Here is a 22,425-nt window from a genome sequence, read left to right on the forward strand (position 1 = left end):
GCAGAAAGAGCAGCACCAAAAGGCACTCGAAAGCGACGAGTCGTCTCAGTCGTGGTCGAGGCCCGAGTGGGACAACCCGTTCAACTGGGCTCTAAACATACTTAAAAATGTCTCGATCGACAAACCTCCATCTTATAGACGTATGCACGGCGTCGGAGATGGTGCCACGTGGATGAAGTGCTGCCACGAGAAGCCGGAGGATAAAAAAGCACACACGACAGCTTTCTCAACACACCATCGACGAGAAGGTCGGTCGATAAGAGCAAAGTTGAGACTAAAGAAGAGCTAGCCAAGGTAATCGACGATAAGGGCAATGCAGCTATGGCAGCTTCCTTGGGCCAATTGGGTCCGGTAGTTTTTGAGTTTTTGAGGAGGATTCTAGAAAAAGGGCCACATGAATTTCCCCTTCTCAACTTTGTCAAGAGCAACTCGGCGAACATCGCACCACTAGCACCTGCTCATGCAACCGCCGATGCTCCCGTACCTGGTCTCGCTCTGGTTCATAGTAGCCGGCCCTCCATCTCTAGCGTGCTCGGCGGGGCTTCGTCTTTGGCTGAGCTCGACGCCATCACGGTAATTACACATCATACACTCTTCACCAACATGTCTATATAGTCTTCCATTTCAGTTGACTTTCGGATGTCTGACGTCATAGTCATGTCTTCGCAGGCCGACGAAACCCCGTGCACCCTACTGTATGATGGTAACGGCCAGAAGATGGACGTCAGAAAGGCAATGATCATGAAGCCGAAGGACCGCATGCTCCAGAACCGACAGATGCTCCATGCTGTCTTCAAAGTTTGTGTGGCCAGTGTGAAAGCGGGCTTCAAGGATTTGCCTCTTCCGACACCAGTCGATGACAACGAGACCCCTAAACAGATTGGCGCATGCAAGAGCTGGATCTTGCCTTGGCCGAAGAATCACCATCGTGTCGAGGCACCCGGTAGCACACCAACGACAACTCCTGAACAAAGTATGAACACCACCCCACCTACCCAATTACCTGCACCTGTCGCGGCGGGTGATAGCTGTCGATGGGGCGAGGGAGAGCCTCCATTAGTGCCAGCTGACGTCACCCCGTCGAAGAAGAAAATGCTAATGATGTCATGGAGGAGGATGCTGATGACCCTAACCAGTATATCAATACCGGCTATGACGATGCTCGGGAGTATGACTCAGGCTATGAGCATGGAGATAACTTGATGATGCCTAAATTATCGGAGCCGCGACGTCCTACGGGTGATTGCAAAAAGTCTCTCTTCATGTGATCCTCGCAGGAGACACCTCCAGATGCCGCCTCTACCCAGCAAGAACAACACGGGGGTCGTCCACTGGTAATTAGCACAACGACACTAGGGGTGGTGGTTAGGGAAGGTATGGCAGGATCACTACCGCCACCCGCCAAGAAGCAAAGGAGGAGATGAGAGAAGAAAGGATCTAAAGGCGCCAGAGTTGCTTCAAGCAGCCAGCAGCCTCTAAAGCCCCGGGAGGTAGACAATACCTGTTGTAGGTGTGAATCGTTTCCATGTCGCCAGCAACACAATCCTACCTCAGAAAGCGCTAGAGAACATACAAAACAATGATCTAAGGAGACTTCATGATGCTGTGCTGGCCATAGAGAGAAGACTTCCACCACGGAAAAACCAGGATACTACCCGCTTTACCCGGCTCGGGTTCCGGGTGCGATGTCATACATCGACAGATGGCCCGCGGATAAGTTCATCTTGCGATTTGACTACATCTACGACATGGTCCACATGACCAAGCTGGATTTTCAGTTCATTCGCCTGTATGCGTTGTATCTCAACTATATCATCAGGCAAGAGAACATAGAATATATCTGCGTCGCGGACCCGTACTATATGCATGAGAGCTTCTTGGTAGTCTGCAAAGAGCATCGTGACTACGCGAGCAAGTACATCAGCGATTTCATGATCGCTAATAAGGACAAGGAAACGATTCTCCTGCCTTATCATCCCACGTAAGTCATCCGCAGATATCCTTTTGTAAGTTTTGATCATTCCTTTGCAAGCATTGAGGCTAATTTGAGGAGTACCTATTTTGTGCAGGGGGGTGTCCTCATATGTATGTACCCACAATAGTCCCATGCTCTGTACTTGGACTCGTCGAAGAACATCGAGAAAAGGATTACACGCACATAAAGAGTGTTCTCGATAGTGCCTTGATAACCTTCAACCTTACTAGTGGATATATAAAGGTGAAAAAGTAGAGGAATCAAGCGCCAGCTATTGGATATAAGACCGACTTTTGGTGCATCCAGCAACCAAACACTAGTAAGGCTGATGGATTCTACCTCATGCATCACATGATCGAGTACAGAAGGGATAATCAACGCCTTCGCATGTCAGCTAATTCCGGCGATGCCGAGATTGTCAACTAGGCCACAAGCATAGGAACGACACCGGATCATCGAATCTGAGCTGAGTTTTATCACATACAGTGTGAACTTGCCCAAGTGATCATGAAGTAGGTCGTCGAACAAGGAGGGATGTTCTTCCATGGGACAATGAGGCGGGAGAATGTCCCAGAACTACTACGTGCTCAGCGTCTGGACTTAAAGTATTTCAACCAGCTCGGGTCATTCATCACTGACTATGAAGATTGGGGCGCCGACATGGAGGGGTGATTGGCGATGACAATGTGTGTTTTAATTAGTACTACCGGCTTTCTATGAACTAGCGTATACATTGGTCTAGTTAATTAGTTTGTGTATGACGAACTTCGTTATTTATGTTTACTGCTTGTATTATGTTAACTATGCCTCTTTGTGTTTCTCAAGTACATTATGTTGCATATTATATATCGTTGTTAATCAACTTACGATGTAGGTACATAGATCGGAGATGGCGAAGGGCTGCTACACCGTATTCATTGGGAGGGTTCCAGGAGTGTACGGCCACTTCACAGACGCTCAGGCCCAGGTGGACACGTACCCGGGCGCTAGCCACAGAGGGTTCAAACAGCAGAGCCAAAGCGTGAATGAGTTACTTGAGGTGGATGCTACGGCAAGAGACGGAGCAAAACCAGTGCCTCAAGAAGTACTGCATAGTCGCGCTCTTGCTCATGTTGATTGCTCTTCTCTTCTACATGATGGTTTAGATAGTGATGATGAAACTTGTGGGTCTGCCATGACTTGTGTGTATTGCTATTTTCAAGATTTGATGATATTTGTGTTGGATAATGATATATGTGTTGGATAATGATGATGATGTTATAAATGACGAGACTACTTTATGTGTATGATATGATGAGAATAATGCATGTTTATTATGATATGATGAAACTACTATTTGGAGCATGCACAAATACGTAGAGGGGGCATAAATACGACAGGAAATAAATATTGAAAGTATGAGTATTTGCAATAGCGCTGGAATATCAGCAGTAGTACTGGCTTAGCAGTAGCGCTTTATTTATTCCAGCGCTACTGCTAACGTAGATACCAGTAGCGCTTTAAACCCAGCACTACTGCTAATAGGTTAGTTGTAGTGCGTTAGCAGTAGCGCTGCCCCCGGCGCTACTAGTAAGGGAAAAACCAACACTACTGGTAGGATTTCTCCTAGTAGTGTGGGGGAGGTGAGGGATTCACCGGATCCATACCATAGGGCACGCTGGTACATGTAACAGAACCGTGACCAACTATGTGTGGACTACGCGCTCAATAGGTTCGTTCCAGTGTTGCCCCTTGCTCCTTTGTTTGAGATGGAACAACAAAAGATGGAGCAGCAACAGGTGGAGCAATAGCATCAGATGCAGATGGAGACACGCACAAGCAGGAGGAGGAAGAAAAAGCAGTTCCGATTCATGAGGCCAGTTCGCCGATCTCCCGTCATCTCAACCTATATCAAGAGCTGCAGGAAGATTCAGTCTAATGCAGCATCTGTCCTTCTTACTATGTGTTGTTTCTAAACTTAATGTCTCAAGTACCTAGTTTCTCACCTAAGTTTATGCAACAACAGGTCACTATGTGTGGTTTCTGATCTCATGTATGTATGTATGATCTCTATCTATCTCGAGTACTCATCTATCTATGATATCTATCTATCTGAGTGCTTGTGGTCATGGTTGATCGATGTTTTTTCTCATAGTTGTTGAATCTTTGTGCCCATAGTTGCTGAATCTTTGTGCTCATAGTGGCAAAGATTAAAATGTCACAAAACCTAAGTTAACTGACATTTTTTAGTCAGCTTACTGTAGTTCCTTCCCATCCGCATAGTTTGATTGAAATAAAGTATGAACATTGCAGTTCTGAATATTACAACTCCTCTCGTAGCTAGGGACAGTTTGAACATTAATTGACCACACCTACTCACACTTCACATCAGTCAAATCACTTAAACCATGTTGCACTGAGTCACTACTTCTGTGGTCAACTTGTCCATTGCATCACTCAACCCAAAATTAACTCGTGTACACTGAACAACACCCTGCAAAATGCACTAGCGAAATTTAGTGTTAGTTTAATTCGATCCAAAATAATAGTTCAACTACATCAATCAGTGAAATAACTAACCATAGAATAATTAATCATTCGCAAACCCTAGAATTAATTGAATCTTGATGTGATTTGATTCAGTTAACTTAATCTAGATGTTTCAATTTAACACCTAGGTTCAGTTATAGTGAGTTGATTGAATCTTGCTGTGATTTGATTCAGTTAACTGAATCTAGGTCTTTGAATTGCTCTAGGTTCAGTCACAGTGAGTTAATTGAATCTTGGTGTGATTTGACTCAGTTAATCGAATGTTTTTGTTTTAATTAACCTACCTTCACTCACTGTGAGTTAACTGGATCTCTTTGTGATTTGATTTAGTTAACTGAATCTAGGTGTTTCAGTTTAACACCTAGGTCCAGGCATAGTGATTTGTCGAATCTTGCACTGATTTGATGTAGTTAACAGAATCTAGGTGTAACCTAGGTTCAGTCAGAGTGTGTTAACTGAATCTTGATATGATTTGATTCAGTTAACTAAACCTTGGTGTTCCAATTCAACACATAGCTTCAATCACAGTGAGTTAGATGAATCTTGTTGTGATTAGATTCAGTTAATCGAATCTAGGTGTTTCAGTTTAACACCTAAGTTTAATCATAATGAGTTAACTAAATCTTGATGTGATTTGATTCAGTTAATTGAATCTAGGTGTTTCAATTGAACACCTAGGTTATGTTAACTGCTAGATTCAATTAACTACTTTCAATTTAACACCTAGGTTCATTGAGAGAGAGCTAGATTCGGTTATCTATTTTGAATTTAACATCTAGGTTTAGAGAGAGAGAGAGAGCTATATTCAGTTAACTTTGTGCGGTCACAAATAAAAATAATCAGTTAATAACATAAGTTCACAACAAGATTGAGTGAACAAGAAAATTTGCTAGAATTAAAGCAAACACTTGTTTACATATCTGGAACCCTAGAATTACACAAACAAAAATTGGTACTAGAGAGAGGGAGCTAGCTCATCGAGGGCAGGCCAGCACCATTTGGTAGTAGATCAATGAATTTTCCTCCAAATATAATTGAACAATCTTCCTCCTCCATGTGTTTGCCCCCAGTCGCAGTGGGCAACCAAGGTGACTCGATAATTTCACCTCATCTTGATCCCCACCACTCCCACCCTGATGGATCTGGAGCCGCCGCCAGCACCGTCTCACTGGTGAGAGAGATGAGAGATATTGACGGATAGGGATGGTGGGAGTGAGATATGAGAGTGAGAGATGGGGGTGAGGGTCATCCCAATCACTTTGGACACGGTTGTTAATGGCCATTAGTGCCTAACCATCACCGTTGTCGGCTGACAAGTTATCGGCCATGTCAAAATGTACTTAGAAAATTAGTCAATGTTTTTTCCACTCACAATTCTTCCCTGCGATGCAAAGTGTCACGTTTTGTAAAATAATGGTTTTCTGAGAGGTAGGATACTAGAGTGGTGGTTCTGTGCATTTTACTCGGAATAGAGCGTGTGCACCATTCTAGATGTCCTCATGGTTGCATGGTAAGAAACCTATAGATATCACCCCCCCCCCCACTCCCCCTTAATTTTCGCGGCCTCAACAAAGAAGGAGTGGAAGGTGAAACAGGTAATGCACGACGAAGCTTCAATATCAAAACTCAAGGTGCCACATGGCTTCAACATGGCCCACATTCAGCACTTTGTCACATTTTGGCAAATCTTCAGGATGTTAATTTGGATGTTACATTATAGGATGACATTTCTTTGGAAGCACAAAAACAATGTCAAATACTTTGATACTTCTGTATGTAAGGTGCAATTCTTTGGTGTAACTCGCATGTCCATTGACAAGACCGTGCGGAGGGCATGCCCACCTCCCCTCCCCGCCCCAAGGAAGTTGGTTGGTTGGCTGTCCAAAATAGAATATGGGTTGTCGGTCGTCTGACTAAGATTGGATGGGATAGTTGTGGTATGTGTCCATCATACAAGCAAAATCAAGAACCCACTATACAATATTTTATATAAGTGTCAAGGCACGCTCAGGATATGGAGGATAGTCAAGGAGTGGTTACATCTTGATAGTCGTGATTTCTACAAATGGGAGACATTGAGAACAATAAATAATTGGTGGATCAGCATGTCTAGCGAGATGAAGCCAAATAGAATGATGATGGCATCTATCACCATGCTCACCAACCAGACCGGATGGAATGAAACACTCAAATTTTTGGTAACAAATCCGCTCCGCACCCGTTATTACCACAAGCCATCAAGAAGGAAGCTAGCCTCTAGGTCAGTGTTTGTGCAATACATTTGGAAAGAATCATGCTAGGAGAGTAATGACGTTGTTGTAATACCTTTGGGAAACACTCCCTATCATACATCTGGTACGAAGAAAACATCAGACTAATCACTTGCCATTGATCCTTGCAACATCCGACGGCCTACAACACGCTAAAAAAACTCCATCCAAATCACCCGATAAATACGCAAGGACGCACGCTAATCTAATTGTCACCATAACTCCCGTCTCCGTCTTTATTCCCAGAATATCGCACCTCTCGTTCTCGTTCCCTGATCACCTCATTAACGAGGGATCTGTCCCCATGCATCGCCAGCCTCCTCCTCTACCCCTAGTGCATCCACCAAACACCACTGTCAAGCTTACCGTCATCTGCACTGCTTCCGACAGACTGCACCATGGAGCTTCCAATCCTCCTCGGCTCTCTCTAATCTCACTGCGAAAGCTGTCGAGGTTTGGATCCCAATACACTGCGGCCCCCGGTCCAACCCCGAACCCTCCTCATCATCCCCCTCCATCTGTCGCGGCCACGGCCACCGTCACCAATGTATACAGTAGCACGCGAGGAACGGTTGAACAAACATTGGCTTTGGCTCCTCAATCTGCATGCCCTTATGTTCAGTTTCTTCCCAATATGACAGTACAAGAGTGTATTTCCTTACTCAAATCAATGCCTTCCTGGATCATGATTTGTCTTAGTAGAAGTTTATTTAGGCTCACATTTTTTTACTTATGTTCAATGATACTAATCACCTACATTTTTGCATCCAGGATGCTAATATTCGTTTTAAGATTTGTATGCTTCCACCAAGCCACTCATGTGTTGTGCCTACAAGATTGTTGAAAGTGCGTTATATCGACTAGAGGGGGTGAATAGGCAATTTTTTTACAATTTCATCACTGAGGAAAATCATAGTGAGGAAAATCCTCAGTCATGAACTGAGTGCAGCGAAAATAGTAATTAGTCAGAAGTCCAAAAACGTCTACAACAAAGTACTCATGGTGAATTAAGAGAATCGTTTTACACAAGTCATGAGTACAGGATACACAGGTGAAGAATAACTCAAGTGAAGAATTTGAGGTGAGGAATTCAGAGGAAGTCTTCAGTCAAATTCTTCAAAAAGTACAAATGAAAGTCTTCAACATGCAACTGAGTAAATGAGAGGACTTTGAGGAAATAGAACGAGTAGCTCAATGAAGACGGTTGTTGATGACCGGGTTCCAACTACTGTGACAATTGTACATCTGGTTTGTATTGGCTTGGTATTGAAACCAAAGGACACACAGTCCCTACTGTATTCTCCTTGAACTAAGGACACACAGTCCTTGCCCAACACTCGTGGTAAGTCTTCAGGGCGGAATTCCAAACACTCACAAACTTGGTCACCCGGCGATCCACAACTGACTGCTAGATTCTCTAGACCATGACGCCTGGCCGTCTAGAGGATGCACAATCCGCAAAGGTAACAAGCGTCGGTACCACACAGGAATAACTTCCTCAGTGATGCTCAATCACTTCGTTTTTGGTTTGGGTTTGGGTGTTTGGGGTATTTCCTCACTTGATGATTTTCACTGAAAGGCTTTGAGGAATTTGGTTTCCACTAAATGACTAGTGTCAGTTTCTCTCGGAGCAGCCGACCAACTAGTGGTTGTGGGGGCGGCTATCTATAGCCTAGGAGCATCCCAACATGATTTGACATAAATGCCCTTAATGATATGACCGTTGGGTGGATAATATTTGGGACAGGTGGGGCAGCAACGGCGGGAACTTTCAACTATGAAAGTCCTCATGTCTCTCATGTTCCTCGCTTTGAGGATTTGGTAGGTGTAGGTTTGGGTTGAGCATCTTGAGGAAATTCGTTCCATAGTTTTACCTCGACCCCCTTTAACAGTATGGTGTTCCTATGACTCAAGAATAAAGAAAATGAAACATAGAGAGTAAATTTTCAAGCTTCAAAGTCTTCAGAGTATTTTCTTCGGGACACACTGAATTCCTCATCTTCAATATCTTCATGAGGAATATCAATGTCTTCACAATTTCTTCGCGGTCAAAGTCTTCAAGAATGACCAAAGTCTTCAACGGAGACATACATTTTTAGGGGTCGATATTCATCGAATAACTCAAACTCCTCAGCGACTTAGAGAGCATGACACTTACAAACATATCAGTCTCTTAACCTATAAGTCTTCAAACCACCAAAATCACTAAGGGGAACTAGATGCACTTACAATCTCCCCCTTTTTGGTGGTTGATGACAAATAGGTTAAACTTTCAACGGGGATAATAATATGAAATGTAAGTACTGAGTTTGAGGAATTTGAAGGCAAGATACAGAGAAACTCCCCCTGAAGATGTGCATATTTTGAGGAATTTGCCTTGGACTGCAAATGCACATTCATGATATATATCATGGAGATCTCCCCTTGTATCTTGTAATTCATGCATGCATTTGACATATAGTATGAGGAATTTGAAATGCATGATGGAAAATGGTGTGTGACGAATTTCAGCATGCATGCATTAATTAACTTGAGGAATAAGCATGCGAGGGAAAACGTTCAAAAGTGTTAGAACACCATCGGGCTTAAGTTACAACTCATTATACCAAACACTTCAGAAGGAACGACAGTTTGTAACTTAATAGAGTTTATAAGCCCATAAGTTTGACCTGCTTGAAGACTAACTATCTCATTTCTCCCCCTTTGTCATCACGTGACGAAAAGGGACGAAACTAAGGGCTAACACCCATAAAGAATTTCACTTCTGTGGTGGAGGAGGGGCACCGAAATTCTTCATGTCAGTCTTCCTGGTTGGGCATGTTGCCGTATCAGCAGGTTGTTCATCAGAATCAGCAGAGCGGAATAAGGAATAAGAGTTGTCCACCAGGTCATGAACTGGGATCTTCTTGAATTTCTTCTTCGGTGGACATGACCAATCAAATTCTTGAGTGAATTTTAGTTCTTTGAGTTCCTCAGGAATCTTGAGATGTGACAGTTGATACGTCTCCAACGTATCTATAATTTTTTATGGTTTCATGCTATTATCTTGTCAAACTTTGGATGTTTTGCATGCCTTTTATATATATTTCTGGGACTAACTTATTGACTCAGTGCCAAGTGCCAGTTCCTGTTTTTTTCAATGTTTTTGACCCCTTTCATAGGAGATTTTGAAACGGAGTCCAAACGGAAGAAAATCCCCGAAAAGATTTTTTCCGTAACGGAAGAAGATCGGGAAGCTTGAGAGCCAAGGCAGGGGAGCCTCACGGGCCCCCACAAGCCCTCACCCCGCGGCCAGGGGGAGGCCGCGGCCCACAGGCTTGTGGGCCCCCAGGGCGCCCTTTGCCCTAGGGGTTGCACCTATATATTCCCTAAAAATCCCAAAAAAATCAGGAGATCATCGAAATCACTTTTCCGCCGCCGCAAGCTTCTATCTCCGCGAGATCCCATCTGGGACACGTTCTGGTGCCCTGACGGAGGGGGGATTCGGATACGGAGGGCTTCTTCATCAACACTATGACCTCTCTGATGATGCGTGAGTAGTTCACCATAGACCTACGGGTCCATAGTTAGTATCTAGATGGCTTATTCTCTCTCTAGGATCTTCAATACAAAGTTCTCCATGATCTTCATGGAGATCTATCCTATCTAATCTTCTTTTGCGGTGTGTTTGTCGCGATCTAATGAATTGTGGATTTATGGTCAGATTATCTATGAATCTTATTTGAATTTCTTCTGGTCTCTCTTATGCATGATTTCATATCCTTGCAATTCTCTTCGAGTTATGGGTTTTATCTGGCCAACTAGATCTATGATTCTTCCAATGGGAGAAGTTCTTGGTTTTGGGTTCATACCGTGCGTTGACCTCACCCAGTGACAGAAGGGATAGCGAGGCACGCATCGTGTTGTTGCCATGAAGGGTAAAAAGATGGGGTTTTCATCATTGGTTTGAGATTATCCCTCTACATCATGTCATCTTGCTTAAGGCGTTACTCTGTTCGTCATGAACTCAATACACTAGATGCATGTTGGATAGCTGTCGATGTGTGGAGTAATAGTAGTACATGCAGAAACTATCGGTCTACTTGTCTCAGACGTGATGTCTATATGTAAGATCATTGCCTTAGATATCATCATGACTTTGCGCGGTTCTATCAATTGCTCGACAGTAATTTGTTCACCCACCGTGATATTTGCTATTTTGAGAGAAGCCTCTAGTGAACACTATGGCCCCCGGGTCTACTCCACACCATATTTTCAGCCTCATACTTTTTACTTCGTTGCACTTTCCGCCTTCAGATCTCACTTTGCAAAAAATCTTGAAGGGATTGACAACCCCTTTGAAGTGTTGGGTGCAAGCTTGTTTGTGTTGCACAGGGACTCTAGACTTGACGAGACCCTCCTTCTGGATCGATACCTTGGTTCTCAAACTGAGGGAAATACTTGCTGCTCCTGTGCTGCATCACCCTTTCCTCTTCAAGGGAAAAACAACGCAAGCCCAGTCTCCGTCAACGTGTCAATTTCTAGCGCTGTTGTTTGAGAAGTAGCAGAAGGATTTCTGGCGCCGTTGCCGGGGAGGAAGATCAAGTCAAGAACGCATCCAAGTAGGTGTCGCAAACTCATCTCTTGCATTTACTTTGTTTGCCACTTGCCTCTCGTTTTCCTCTCCCCCACTTCACCAATTTGCCTGTTTCGTTTGCCTTTTTCGTTCGCCTTTTCGTTCGCCCCTTTTTCTCGCCTGCTCTTTGTTTTCTTGTGTGCCTGCTTGCTTGCTAAAGTCACCATTAAAGAAAACACCAAACTTTGTGACTTCTCGAATACTAATAATAATGATTTTATTAGTACTCCGATTGCTCCCGCCACTAGTGCGGAGTCATATGAAATCAATGACGCTTTGCTGAATCTTGTTATGAAAGAGCAATTCTCTGGCCTTCCTAGTGAAGATGTCGCATCCCATCTCAATACCTTCATTGAGCTTTGCGATATGCAAAAGAAGAAAGATGTGGATAATGACGTGATTAAATTGAAGCTTTTTCCTTTCTCGTTGCGAGATCGCGCAAAAACTTGGTTTTCTTCTTTGCCCAAAAATAGTATCGATTCTTGGGATAAATGCAAAGATGCTTATATATCCAAGTATTTTCCGCCGGCTAAGATCATCTCTCTCCGAAATGATATCATGAATTTCAAGCAACTTGATCATGAATATGTTGCACAATCTTGGGAGAGAATGAAATTAATGATTAGAAATTGTCTCGCTCATGGCTTGAGTCTTTGGATGATTATACAAATCTTTTACGCTGGCTTGAATTTCGCTTCTATAAATATCTTGGACTCTGCCTCAGGTGGAACGTTCATGGAAATCACGTTAGGAGAAGCCACAAAGCTCTTAGACAACATCATGACGAACTACTCTCAGTGGCACACTGAAAGGTCACCTACTAGTAAGAAGGTACACGCTATAGAGGAAATTAACTCGTTGAGTGCTAAGATGGACGAGTTAATGAATTTGGTTGCTAGTAGAAGTGCTCCTTTGGATCCTAATGATATGCCTTTGTCTTCTTTGATTGAGAGTAGCAATGCTAGCTTGGACGTTAATTTTGTTGGTAGGAATAACTTTGGCAACAACAATGCTTTTAGAGGAAACTATGTTCCTAGGCCTTTTCCTAGTAACTCCTCTAATAATTTTGGCAACTCCTACAAAAATACTCATGGAAATTACAATATATTACCCTCTGATCTAGAGAGTAATATCAAAGAGTTCATCAACTCTCAAAAGATTTTCAATGCGTCCATAGAGGAAAAACTACTCAAAATTGACGATTTGGCTAAGAGCGTTGATAGAATGTCTAGTGTTGTTGATGCTTTGAAAGTTAGATGTGCTCTTCCCAAAATCAACATGGATGAAAGTTTGAAAGCTATGCGTGTTTCCATGATTGAGAGCCAAGAAAGAACCGCCAAGATTCGTTCTAGACATGAATGGCTTAAAAAGGCGTGTTCTCGTGATGAGAATCATGAAGATCTTAAAGTGCTTGGTGTGACTCCCATTGAATCTTTGTTTTCTTGTGTCAAACCTAATGATTATGGGGTTGGATGTGAATCCACTTTGGTTGAAAAGTGCCCCAATGATTCAGAGTCCATCTATCTTGATGCTAAAAGAATTGAAAGTGGAGTAGAGGATGTTAAAACTTTGAGTAGTAATGAAATTACTACCGTGGATTTCAACGAATTCAATTACGATAGTTGCTCCTTGATTGAATGCATTTCTTTGATGCAATCCATGTTAAACTCTCCACACGCTTATAGCCAAAACAAGGCATTTACCGATCATATCGTCGAAGCTATGATAAAATCTCTTGAAGAGAAACTTGAATTGGAAGTCTCTATCCCTAGAAAGCTTCATGATGAGTGGGAACCTACCATCAAAATCAAAATCAAAAACTATGAATGCAATGCTTTGTGTGATTTGGGTGCTAGTGTTTCTGCGATTCCAAAGTCTTTATGTGATGTTCTGGGGTTTAATGAGATTGAAGAGTGTTCTCCTAATTTGCATCTTGCTGATTCTACTATCAAGAAACCCATGGGAAGGATCAATGATGTTCTTATTACTGCAAATAGGAACTATGTACCCGTGGATTTCATTGTGCTTGACATTGATTACAGTCCTACATGCCCTATTATTCTTGGTGGACCTTTCCTAAGGACTATCGGTGCTATCATCGATATGAAGGAAGGGAATATTAGATTTCAGTTTCCTTTAAGGAAGGGCATGGAACACTTTCCTAGAAAAAAATAAGATTGCCTTATGAATCCATGATGAGGGCCAATTATGGTTTGAGCACCAAAGACGACGATACGTGATTCTATCGCTTTTATGCCTAGCTAAGGGTGTCAAACAGTAGCGCTTGTTGGGAGGCAAACCAATGAATTTATATTTTTTATTTCTGTTTTGTTGCGTCCACACCATCACAATTCTGTTGTGATTGTGTTTTTTGTGTTTCCTTTTGTGTTTGATCCAAGCAAAACCTTTATGACAAGTCTTGGTAATGGTTGTTTGATCCTGCTGAAAAAAGATAGAAACTTTGCGCTCACGAGATGATTTTTCATTTTTATTCCGAAAGAGATTTTGAGTTGATTCTTTTTTCTGCTGGCTGATATGCTTTTTTCCCAGGCTGTCGTAATTTTTCAGATTTTTTGAGGTACAGAAGTATACGAAGTATACAGATTGCTACAGACTGATCTGTTATTGACAGATTCTGTTTTTGTTGAGTTGGTTGCTTGTTTTGATGAAACTATGGTTAGTATCGGCGGGTACTAGCCATGTAAAAGTGAGAATACAGTAGCCCAACACCAATATAGATAGAATTCAAGTTTGCTACAGTACCAAAAGAAGTGGTAGTTTGTTTTCTTGTGCTAATGTTATCACGAGTTCCTGTTTAAGTTTTGTGTTGTGAAGTTTTCAAGTTTTGGATAATGTTCTCATGGACAAAGGGATAAAGAGTGGAAAGAACTCAAGCTTGGGGATGCCCAAGGCATCCCAAGCCAAATTCAAGGACACCAAAAAACCTAAGCTTCCCAGGGCATCCCCTCTTTCGTCTTCAATCCATCGGTAACATTACTTGGAGCTATATTTTTATTCACCAAATGATATGTGTTTTGCTTGAAGCGCCTTGTATCTTAGGAGTCTTTTCTTTTTGTTGGGTCACAATAATCCTTGTTGCACACCTTTTTGAGAGAGATAGACATGCACTCATCGTGATTCTGCTAAAATGCTCATAGTGCTTCACTTATACCTTTTGAGCTAAATACTTTTGGTCTATGTGCTTCACTTATATATTTTAGAGCACGGCGGTGCGTGACTTGATAGTTGGCTTATGCTATGAAAGTAGTCCCAAATGTGATAGGTACCCAAAGAGGATGCAAAAACCTCCATCTTCATGTGCACTAAATAAAAAGAGAAGTTTTGATTCCTCTCAAATAGTTTTGAGACGTGGATTTGGTAATATTAAGAACTATGTTAGTAGGGTGTTGTGAATCTAGAAATACTTGTGTTGAGGTTAGTGATTCCCGTAGCATGCACGTATGGTGAACCGCTATGTTAGGAAGTCGAAGCATAACTGATCTATTAATTGTCATCCTTTGTGTTGAGGTCGGGATCGCGTGATGGTTAACACCTACCAACCCTTCCCCTTGGAGTATGCGTTTAGCACTTTGTTTTGATTGCTAATAAAAACTTTCGCAACAAGTATGTGAGTTCTTCATGACTAATGTGAGTCCATGGTATAGATGCACTTTCACCTTCCACCATTGCTAGCCTCTCTAGTGCCGTGCAATTCTCGCCGGTGCACAAACCCACCATATTCCTTCCTCAAAACAGCCACCATACCTACCTACTATGGCATTTTCATAGACATTCCGAGATATATTGCCATGCAACTCCCACCGTTCCGTCTCATGACTTGTGCCGTCACTCTCATATTTCCATTGCATGATCGTATCCCGGTACACTGCCGGAGGCATTTCCTATGGAGTCATCATCATTGTGAGCTTTGAGCTGTGAGTAAATAAAACTGTGATGATCATCATTATTAGAGCATTGTCCCATGTGAGGTCTTCGTGAGCAAGCAAGTTGGATGCACACCCACTAGTTTTCCTTTTGAACTTTCACATACTTATAGCTCTGGTGCATCCTTTGTATGGCAATCCCTACTCATTCACATTGATATCTATTAATGGGCATCTCCATAGCCTTTTGATACGCCGAGTCAATGTGACCATCTCCTCCTTTTTGTCTCACAACCACCACCACACTCTATTCCACCTATAGTGCTATATCCATGGCTTGCGCTCATGTATTGCGTGATAGTTATAAAAAGTTTGAGAAAGTAAGAGTGCGAAAACAATTACTTGGCCAGTATCGGGGTTGTGCATGATTTACATTAGTTGTGTGAGGATGATCGAGCATAGCCAGACTATATGATTTTGTAGGGATAACTTTCTTTGGCCTTGTTATTTTGAAAGTTCATGATTACTTTGCTAGTTTGCTTGAAATATTATTGTTTCCATGTCAATAGCAAGCTATTGTTTTGAATCTTACGGATCTGAACATTCATGTCACGTGAAAGAAGTTGCAAAGGACAAGTATGCTAGGTAGCATTCCACATCAAAAAATTCATTCTTTATCACTTCCCTACTCGAGGACGAGCAGGAGTTAAGCTTGGGGATGCTTGATACGTCTCCAATGTATCTATAATTTTTTATGGTTTCATGCTATTATCTTGTCAAACTTTGGATGTTTTGCATGCCTTTTATATATTTTTTGGGACTAACTTATTGACTCAGTGCCAAGTGTCAGTTCCTGTTTTTTCCATGTTTTGACCCCTTTCACAGGAGATTTTGATACGGAGTCCAAACGGAAGAAAATCCCTAAGAAATTTTTTTCCGTAACGGAAGAAGATCGGGAAGCTTGAGAGCAAAGGCAGGGGAGCCTCAGGGGCCCCACCAGCCCTCACCCCACGGCCAGGGGGGAGGCCGCGGCCCACAGGCTTGTGGGCCCCCTGGGCACCCTCTGCCCTAGGGGTTGCGCCTATATATTCCCTAAAAATCCCAAAAAAAATCAGGAGATCATCGAAATCACTTTTCCGCCACCGCAAGCTTCTGTCTCCGCAAGATCACATCTGGGGCACGTTCTGGTGCCCTGTCGGAGGGGGGATTCGGATACGGAGGGCTTGTTCATCAACACCATGACCTCTCCGATCATGCTTCAGTAGTTCACCATAGACCTACGGGTCCATAGTTAGTATCTAGATGGCTTATTCTCTCTCTTGGATCTTCAATACAAAGCTCTCCATGATCTTCATGGAGATCTATCCGATGTAATCTTCTTTTGCGGTGTGTTTGTCGTGATCCGATGAATTGTGGATTTATGATCAGATTATCTATGAATCTTATTTGAGTTTCTTCTGATCTCTCTTATGCATGATTTCACATCCTTGTAATTCTCTTCGAGTTGTGGGTTTTGTCTGGCCAACTAGATCTATGATTCTTGCAATGGGAGAAGTGCTTGGTTTTGGGTCCATACCGTGTGGTGACCTCACCCAGTGACAGAAGGGGTAGCGAGGCACGCATCATGTTGTTTCCATCAAGGGTAAAAAGATGGGGTTTTCATCATTGGTTTGAGATTATCCCTCTACGTCATGTCATCTTGCTTAAGGCGTTACTTTGTTCGTCATGAACTGAATACACTAGATGCATGCTGGATAGCGGTTATGTGTGGAGTAATAGTAATAGATGCAGAAAGTATCGGTCTCCTTGCCTCGGACGTGATGTCTATATGTATGATCATTGCCTTAGATATCGTCATGACTTTGCGCGGTTCTATCAATTGCTCGACAGTAATTTGTTCACCCACCGTGATATTTGCTATTTTGAGAGAAGCCTCTAGTGAACACTATGGCCCCCGGGTCTACTCCACACCATATTTTCAGCCTCATACTTTTTACTTCGTTGCACTTTCCGCCTTCAGATCTCACTTTGCAAACAATCTTGAAGGGATTGACAACCCCTTTGAAGCGTTGGGTGCAAGCTTGTTTGTGTTTGCGCAGGTACTCTGGACTTGACGACACCCTCCTTCTGGATCGATACCTTGGTTCTCAAACTGAGGGGAATACTTGCTGCTCTTGTGCTGCATCACCCTTCCTCTTGAAGGGAAAAACCAACGCAAGCCCAGTCTCCGCCAACGCGTCAATTTCTAGCGCTCTTGTTTGAGAAGTAGCAACAGTATGGCCCAAGTGCGATCAAATACCTCGTGAATATAATAATGATTTTTCTTAACTGCATTTTCAGTATCATTGAGAGTTTTAACAATAGAGTGAAACTAGTGTTTAACTCACTTATGGTTTTGATCAACTTTCTGATGAAGACTGAGGATAAGCTCTCTGTTAGTCATCACCCGTGGGGCAGTTGGACTTGGAGGTTTTGCTCTGCCATCAGTTTCTTGTGTGGCAGTGTCATCATATGAGGAGTAGGATGCAGCCTTGCGAAATTGACCATCCAGTGGACGATGTCCTTCATCAATTACAGACTTGCCTTTGCCCTCAAGTGTTTCAAAAGATTTCCTTATGACTCTGAGAGGAGGCAGGTAGCCAAGGTGATTCTGATAGTCTGCTTCATAGTTGATTGTGGATCTGGTTCTGATGAACCTGATCCAAGGCGCATAAATCTTCAGCTCGAATGGAGACAAGGCATTGTTGTCCAAAGTCCTCAAGAAGAAGTCATGAAGGTTCATTTTGATTCCGGAAATGACGTTGAACATCATATTCGTCATGATTCCAACAACATCTTCTTAATTATCATGCCCTTTGATAGGTTCGAAGGAATAGGCCAATATTATGTAGACTGTTCTGGGTACATACTTCAATTCCTTCAGTAGGAATCTAGTCCTTGGAGGTTGGCCTGGAGCTAAAGGCTTCATAAGGGCCTCCATTAGATGATTTGGCAACTCTCTTTCATCATATAAGTTTATTGCTTCATCTGAAGGAATTGAGATTGGTAGAGCTCGAAACAGTTCTGTGGCTGGAGTTGTTAAGTGAGTGTGCTGAGTCATCCAGTCAAGACCCAAGAGTTGGTTTTTTTGGGGGTCACCTAAGATATGCAGTGTGGCATTGAACTGAAGAATGATATCTATATTCCAGTCACTGATATCTATGCAGAATGGCAGTAGCCCTGCGTCGTGAAGAATACTCAGAACCGGGGTAAAGCAAGGAATTTCCTCCATATCACAATGAGGAATGTGTGTGTCATGAAATATCTTTCTCTTCTCCACAAGCACAGAAGCATAGTAATTTATTTGTGTTTTGGTCCAGAACTACCATGTGCCGATCCTTAGAGATAGCCACTTTTCCAAGTCCCAATACCTTGCTTTTACCATTATCAACATAAGTGATTTGCTTCAGTGGTGATGGAGTCAGTGGGATATTCATCAATAAGCTTTTATCACCATTCATGTGATTTGTACATCCACTATCAAGAACCCACTCTATGTTCTTGGGTTTATCATCCTGCAGATGAATTAGTATAGCTTACCATCTCATATGCTTCACATTTCAAGAATATGATATCAATTTCATCAGACTTGAATTTCATCACAAACAGTAAATTTGAGGACGATTGAAATTTTAAATCATTTCTTCATGTTTTAGCTTGTGTTCAATCAAGCAATTTCCTAAGGTCTGCAGCAAATTCTTCAGATGATGACTTTCATCTGGAGAACTGACGTGCAGAAGTGATTAGTTCGATTTCTTCACAACCCACATCCGAAGGGGTGGAAAAGAGTTCATCATCCCCCGAGCACCATATGAAAATGGAGGCGTTGAAGCTAATGCACTTCTTTTCATAGTAGGGGGTTAGAGTACTCAAATGAATAGGCAGAGAAATTCTTTGAGGACTTATGAACATAATTATTTGAGGAATAGTGCTCATATTCATGTCCATTGTAGTTTCCCTGCATATCAGAAGCATTAGTGCGAGTATGAGCATAATTTTGACCATTTGAGGAATTTGATCCTCGTGATGACTTTGGTCCACCTGAGGAATTTGATCTGGGGTTCTAGTGCTTCACTAGTGGTGTCACGAGGACATTCACCTGAAGATTTTCCAAGCAACTTTTGGTAACCCGGATTTTCCTCAAGGATGGTCCATCCCTAAAGTTAGTTCCAACATATCTAGCAAATACTTCACCAGATTGATTTTTAAACAGTTTATAGTTGGAGTCAAATGACTCATCAGAGGAATAGGATATTTCACATGCAAAGCATGTTAGAGTGGATGGATCAATGGGAGGTCCTTTAGCACCAATCCATGAGGTTTTGGGGTACTACTCAGGTTTCCAGTATGATCCATCAACGTTCAGTTTCATCTCGAAGGCAATGCCCTCTTTCCTCGGGTTCCTTTTCAGAATCTTCTTTTTGAGCACATCGCAAAGGGTTTGATGCCCTTTAAGACTTTTGTATATGCCTATCACATACAATTCCTTCAATCCTGCATTTTCGTCAGTAGCATTTGTGGTTTCCTCAAGTGAAGAATTTGATGACACATGAACAGTTGAAGAATTTGTAGCGATAGAAGCATTTGAGGTTTCAGGTGAAGAATTAGCAGTTTCACGCTCAATGCATTTCAGACATGGTGGAATGAATTCTTCCTGAGCGGTACTGATCTATTGAGCAAGCAATGAATCATTTTCCATTTGAAGATCATCATGGGACATTCTTAACTTCTCAAGATCAAGCTTCCTTTGAAGAAATTCATAGGAAATCTTCTCATGATCAGCCAAGAGTGTACCATAGCGATCTTGAAGACTGTAAAATCTAGACTGAAGACTTTGAATATCTTTAGTGGGGATTTGAGTACGATTCATTTTATCATTCAACAGATCATCGCTTTTGTCTAGCAGTTTTTGAAGCTTTTCAATAGCACTTTATTGCTTAGTGGCAATGTTGGCAAGTTTATAGTAATTGGGTTTTTGATAATCATCAGGTTCACAGTCACTAGAATCAGAGAGGAAGTGTGGCTTGGTACCTTTGAACGTTTTACCATGAAGCAATAGGTGGGAAAGAAGTCATCAACATATTCATCAATGTTGTTGACGTTGTCATTTTATTCAAGGTTAAAGATCGACTTGCTGACAAATGTTGTAGCAAGTGCAAGACTTGCCACACCAGACTCTGACTCCACTTCAGAACCTTCCTCTTCATCACATTCCTCGACTTCTTCTTCAGAATCCATCTCCTTGCCAATGAGTGCCCGAGCCTTTCTGAAACTGGTCTTCTTATGCGATGAGGACTTTGAAGATTTCTTTTTTTCTTCGAGTCATCATAACTTTCATCCTTGTATTTCTTCTTCCTTGATTCTTTCACCCGGCAAGGACAGTCAGCAATGTAGTGACCAGATTTCTTGCATTTTTGATAGGTTCTTTTCTTGTAGTCCTCAGATGAAGATTTTGATTTCCTCATATCTTTTCTTGAAGATTTTTCAAACTTTCCATGCTTTGTGAACTTCTGGAATTTCCTCACGAGCATAGCAAGTTCTTGCCCAAGTTCTTCACGATCACCAAGACTGCAGTCAAAATCTTCTTCTTCAGATGATGAAATAGACGTAGTCTTCAGTGCACGAGGTCTTGAATAGCTTGGTCCATAAAGATCTCTCTTTTCTTATTGTTGGAATTCATGAGTATTGAGTCTATCAAGTATATTAGCAGGATCAAGCATCTTATAGTCAATCATCACAACCAGTGTGTCAAATCATAGGTCAAGAGATCGTAGCAGTTTCTTCACAACTTCATGATCAGTGATGTCTCTGGCTCCCAAAACTTGTAGTTCATTTGAGATGTCAGTGAGGCAATCAAAGGTGTCCTGGCAGTTTTCATTATCAAGCCTCTTGAAACGGTTGAAGAGATTGCGACGAACATCAACGCAAGAGTCATGCTGTGTTGAGACTCCCTCATTGACTTTGGACAGCCTATCCCAGATAAGATTAGTTGTGCCCAAAGCACTGACTCTGCCATACTAACCTTTGCTCAGGTGGCCACAGATGATATTCTTCGCTTGCAAGTCGAGTTGCTTGAACTTCTTCACATCAGCGGCAGAGATAGTAGCAGTGATGGAGGGAATTCCATTTTCCATAATATACCAGAGATCGTTGTCAATTTCTTGAAGATGCATTTGCATCTTGGTCTTCCAGTAGGAGAAGTCCTTTCCATCGAAGGTAGGACATCCTGTAGTAACCTTGATCATACCTACGGTCGACATAACTAAAACTCCGGGCGGTTAAACCAAAATCACACAAAACAAGGGAGTACCTTGCACTCATACCAATTGAGAGTGTGTTATATCGACTAGAGGGGGTGAATAGGCGATTTTTACAATTTCGTCACTAAGGAAAATCCTAGTGAGGAAAATCTTGAGTCATGAACTGAGTGCAGCGGAAATAATACTTAGTCGGAAGTGCAAAAATGTCTACAGCAAAGTACTCAGCATGAATTAAGAGAATCGGTTTACACAGGTCACGACTACAGGATAAGCACGTGAACAATAAATCAGGTGAAGAATTTGAGGTGAGGAATTGAGAGAAAGTCTTCAATAAAATTCTTCAAACAGTACAGATGAAAGTCTTCAACATGCAACTGAGGAAATGAGAGGAGTTTGAGGAAATAGAACCAGTAGATCGATGAAGACAGTTGTACGTCTGGTTTGGAGCGGCTTGGTATTGAAACCAAAGGACACACAATCCCTACCGTATTCTCCTTGAGCTAAGGACACGCAGTCTTCGCCCAACACTCGTGGTAAGTCTTCAGGGCAGACTTCCAAACCCTCACAAACTCGGTCACCTCGCGATCCACAATTGACTGTTGGATGCTCTAGACCATGACACCTAGCCGTCTCGAGGATGAACAGTCCTCAAAGGTAACAAGCGTCCGTTCCACACAAGAATAACTTCTTTAGTGATGCTCAATCACTTGGTTTCTGGTTTGAGTTTGGGTGTTTGGGGTATTTCCTCACTTGATGATTTTCACTCAAAGGCTTTTAGGAATTTGGGTTGCTCTAAATGACTAGTGTGAGTTTCTCTTGGAGCAGCCAACCAGCTAGTGGTTGTGGGGGGGAA

The sequence above is a fragment of the Hordeum vulgare genome, chromosome 1H, assembly GCF_904849725.1.
Source record: "Hordeum vulgare subsp. vulgare chromosome 1H, MorexV3_pseudomolecules_assembly, whole genome shotgun sequence".
NCBI lineage: Eukaryota > Viridiplantae > Streptophyta > Magnoliopsida > Poales > Poaceae > Hordeum > Hordeum vulgare.